This window comes from Ixodes scapularis, unplaced genomic scaffold (genome assembly GCF_016920785.2).
Source record: "Ixodes scapularis isolate PalLabHiFi unplaced genomic scaffold, ASM1692078v2 PGA_scaffold0__279_contigs__length_252992795, whole genome shotgun sequence".
In the NCBI taxonomy this organism is placed as follows: Eukaryota; Metazoa; Arthropoda; class Arachnida; order Ixodida; family Ixodidae; genus Ixodes; species Ixodes scapularis.
Window position 1 is genome coordinate 110,181,752 of NW_024609835.1, and position 4,941 is coordinate 110,186,692.

General features: G+C 44.7%; 1 long non-coding RNA gene across 1 annotated transcript; it reads right to left on the reverse strand.

The window, feature by feature from the left end:
- Positions 1–292: 292 nt before the first annotated feature.
- Positions 293–3,044, reverse strand: LOC8036925. The gene is made up of 2 exons (XR_003920060.4): positions 2,682–3,044; positions 293–565 (listed from the first exon to the last, which is right to left on the reverse strand). It is a non-coding gene; the product is annotated as an uncharacterized LOC8036925 (long non-coding RNA).
- Between the last annotated feature and the right edge of the window lie 1,897 nt (positions 3,045–4,941).

The window sequence follows — 4,941 nt, forward strand, 5'->3', positions numbered from 1 at the left end:
ACAGATTCATCTTTAGGAAGTAACAATGATATTTCGTCACTTTCAATTGACATGTTTATGCCTTTAAGCTATTTCAAATCTTATTAAAGCCAGAACTATAAAGGGATATGTAAATTTATTCTCTGTCTTTTTTTATTTGGTATTTTGTGCGTGTAATGTTAGAGGTTATGTGTATGCGAATCCGTTTTTGTCGTTTGTGTTCTGATGCACCACCACGAAGGCACGTTGTTATAGGTGGACTTAAATAAATAAACATAAGCAAGAACGCCATGCAACAAGAATACCAAGCACGTGGCGATGCACCTATGTGTATAGCATTTATTGTTCCATGTGCACAGATGAAAAGACATCTTGCAAATAGGAAATCATTATGATTTTGGCTGATAGCACACTAGAGTAGCTTTTTTCTTCAATTTAACTCAGTTCCACGCAGACTTGCAAAGACTCATCCGTAGGTTTTCGTTGACACGGTGAAGCCGTCTTGTTCAGGACCCCGGCACCTCCAGAGTCAGCGTTGGGTTTATGCAGTCAGTTCACCGGCCAGGACAGGGACGTCCTCACACACCTGAAATACCGAGCAAAGTTAATCGCAAATATTCTGACATCGTTTGTCTATGAAAAGTCAACTCTCGTTGTACATTAAGACACGCAGAAAATATTCAAAGACATACTCCTATCCCGGCAACTCTTTAGCTTTAAAAGTCTAATACGCGGGTTGCCGGTATGCGCGTCGCATACCGGTGAGCATCAGAATACAGTAAAAGTTGCACAATTAAAGACACGCTCTTCAATTGAGGTGCCAAATGACATATGTATTCCTAAACTACTATCTTTCCTCCCACTTGTTCCTCACCACCTTTTGTTTTTTACAGTCACTGAAAAGTAACAAAAAAACGCAGGGAGTTTTTATTATGTTTACGGGTCTTGCTTTGTGAATCGTTCTTCGGCATTCTTATCGGCAAACTCTGAAATTTCACTGGCTGTGGAAGCAAAACAAGGTTCTTCAGTTGTCAGCGACTTTCTTTTCTTTTAGACTCCTCCTTCTAACCTCTTTCACATCCTCTGCACTAAAGGCCCGTTCACACACTTGTAACCGAGTAGGATCGACTGAGACAAGACCGGTTATTAAGCCTCTTGCGACGGCGTGGGACTGGATGCGCTGCTGTGGAGCAGGCCGTAAGCCGTCGCAAGAGGCTTAACAACCGGTCTTGTTTCTCTCCGTCCTACTCAGATGCAATTGTGAGAATGGCCCTTTATTATCACATCGCAGCCCATGAAATTGCGTCATTAGTTCATGAGCACGCCGAAGACCGAATCACGATGCCTGAACGTCATAAACAACGCCCTGCGCTTCTTCTGTTCTCGGTGACTATATATTGTACTCTAGTCGCCATTTTATGTGGCGATGGATTCAAATGTTTGGATAGCGCTCGTGCTGGCTCTCGTTGGACTCCGATAAAAGATGCGCACGCACACTTATCTTCAGAAGTTTCACGTAGAGTTATCCCGGACTCCCCAATAGATAAGAAAGCTTTACTTTTTAATTCTTCGAGGTCACCGAAGAAGTGCGCCGACTGGGCGGGACCGATCCGTCAGCGATCGGCTGCGACTCGGGTTCTCACTGATTGAACGCAACTTCCAGCTGAAGGCTGACGCAGCACGATACATAGTCGACCGCGTCGTTGCCAGGAAACTGATTGAAGATATCATTTTGTTAAAACACCCAAGACTGGGTGAGAAAAATCTCGAAGAACCAAAGTAGAAGAAGCAGAGAATGAAGTCAGTCAGACGACTGACCTTTTTTCCTTAGGTTGATTCGAGATTTTATAAACCAGTCTCGGGTGTTTTAACAAAATGGCAAACTTACACCAGCTCGCCTGCGCCCTCATTGTGTTGAAGATATCAGAGTGTTGCAGCAAGCGTTCTCATCTCGAGCTCCGCGTTCATGTCGCCTAGCCGAAGCTAGCTGTCCTTAAAGCGCGTCTCAAGGGCAGTGCTCTACCGAGCCATTGCAATAGAGACAAACTTTTTCCGCAAGGCCGCGAAGACAATGCAAAATATACCAATGAGAACCTGATCTAGTACATATGGCGACTGCGTTGTCGAGTACTCAAGGAGTATTCGGCACTGAAGGGGGACGACAAGGGAGAGAGAACGATAGATAGAGAAAGAAAGAGAGAGAGAGGGCGAAAATAAATGAGGGTTGCAGACAGTTTTGTAGGCTTAGATGCGGCGCACATAGAGATAATAAATTCTTCGCGATGGTTTTCAGCACTCTTTTTGATTAGGTTCAAACTGCGGGCACAGAGTTGCGCTTTTGTGATTAGCTGCTTTACGTGACCCACTATGACACGTATTTTGATGTCACTTCTTTTTCCTTTCCGCATCCCTATGAACATTTTTAAAACAAGAAAATCGAAAAATGGCGGCATATTTTTTTTTAAGAGAGTAAGTGCTTATATATGGAACTGCTAGGTTTACAAGCGCTGTGCACCAGCTTGCTACGCTATTAAAAAAATAATAATTAATATCGGACATTATCGACAAAGGCGGCTAAAAAGGGGCAGTAAAGCAGGGGCAGTTTTGCTCGTATCGAGCGAAAAGAAAAGAACGGCGAAATTCAACCGGTTTGCTGACAGTAATTTTGCGCGTGCCAATTAAACCATGGTCGCCTTCCCTACCTCTGACACACCAGGTTCCACCGCACGGCTTGCGGCAGCACTCGAGGCCCCTGGCTGCGCACTGTCGCGGGGTGCACCTGCTGAAGGAGCAGTCGCTCACCAGTCCCCTGGTGCTGGGACAACGGGCCTCGATCGGCGAGGCCAAGAGGACCAAGAGAACCACTCCGGTCAGGGTCAACAACGCAGAAGACTTCATATTGCCGAGGATATCACGGACTGTATCGGTGAATACTGTGACACGAATCCTCGCCCCTTTATATATAGCGCGATGACGGGATGTGACCACTCTTTCCACCTTAAGGACCGGTCTAACGAACTCGCGTGAACAAAATACTGGCGTCATAGCTCAACGCGCCTTGCAACGTTTGGCGGCAATGCACGAAATCGGATTGCACTTGTTAGTGTTAGATTGGTGGCGTTGATTTTTTTTTTTTTTATATATTTCTTTCGTGTTCGAAGAAAAGAAGCAAATGCGTTCCTGCCGCAGCACCAGGCGCTTCCACAGGTGTGCCGCGCTTGATACGCAGTCACGACGGGGTTTCCTCGACTGTGTTTTGTTTTGCGGTCTTATCGCGGCGGAGGAAAAACAAAGTGGGCACGAGCGTCCCGTTTCCTTTTGCTCAAGTTCGAGCAATCGCAGCCAGAAGGAAACGCACCTGGCATTGACCGATAAAGACCGGATATTTTTTCCAAGAAGCTGCCGCAGATAGGTCTCGGTTTGTTTTGAATCGAGTCCGTGGCGTTCCGGTCACGCGTCGATTGCGTCTAGGTTCTCGCGAAAACCTTCCTCACTCTTGACCGCGTTAAAACTAGTTTATTTGCGTTTAAAGGGCACCTCTTGCGGCGAATTGCCTTTAGCAATAAGCTTGCCTAAATACCTGAAAGAACCTCGATTGCTTTTAGGAGTCAGAGTTGTGATAGCTTTTGCGCTAAGAAACCTGAGTGTAATCGATGAATGAACCTTTGTAAAGTTATAATTCCTAAAATTATCTAAAAAAATTGATTTGTAATTTTTTTTAGGTATATTATAAAAACAAAAACAGTACAACGGACCTTTGAAGAGATAAGAAAAGTATTATATAAAAAACTGCTGCCGTATTTACTCGAGTAATGGCCGCACTGTTTATGAAGAGAACCTGAGGGTTCGCTTTTCCGCGGAGCACGCGAATTGCCCATCAACGCAATCGGCAGCATGATTCCAGCGGTTTACAGGACAGAGATAACGTCTTCGCGCGAAGATACCATATGTGAAGATTGCATTTGCATTCTCGATCTAGTTATTCGCTATGTAATTTATGCGCAACGCGATGATTGAGTGTATACGTGTTTTGCGGGAAAGTATACGCAAGGGCCTTGTTCATAAATAGTGCGGATATTACTCGAGTAAATACGGTATTTTAACTATTTGCGGTTGGAGGCACTTTCCTAATTTTCTCGTTTGTTTTTATTTAGTTTACGTTATTTTACGTTACGTTACGTTACAAGTGCTTACGAACAAGTCATCAGGACATCTGTGCTTCATATTAAGCAGCGTGGTTACCGGTTCAAGAAGGTAGCCTCGCATGCGAAATCGGAGGCACGAATATTTAGGTGACTTATACGCAGTGTTGTAAGCGTTACAGTTTTTGAGACGATTATTGCAGTAGTACTATGTTCCCTCTCCGGCGAGAAAAAGTTTTTTCGACTATACTCTACTTTGTCTTTATCATCTACAAAAGCATACACATTTTGTAATAAGAGCGTTTGCAGTCTCAACAAAATGTCGTGTTTTTGTTGGTCACATGCCGTCCTGGCTGCCGGCACAATGCTCCTCCCATCCTCGGTGAAAATTTCGATCTTTGGCTGCTATTGTAATAGGGAAGTCGGCCGCGTATCGTTATGATTGATGGATTTCTAGTTTGCTTATAACCTGCTGAGTGAGTTATCGCCAGATTTAGGCGATGTGAGAAATCTCCTAGGCACCTTTAAGCTAAAACGAAATATAGAAAAACGAAACACATTTAAGTGTACTTTTTTTCAGGTTTTGGTAAAAAGATGTCACGAGTAACGTAACTACGTTACCCGTTACTTGAAATAAGTAACGTAACTACGTTACCCGTTAATGTTTTTAAAAAGAAAGCCGTTCTCCCTGTAACGCCGAACTAGAGCGCAGCTCTTGAGGAGGAGGAGAAAAGGGTACTGGGGGTGGGTCAAGTGACCTCGGGGGGCGGGGGGTCACGTGACCTTGGGGGTCACGTGACCTTGTGGGAGTCACGTGACC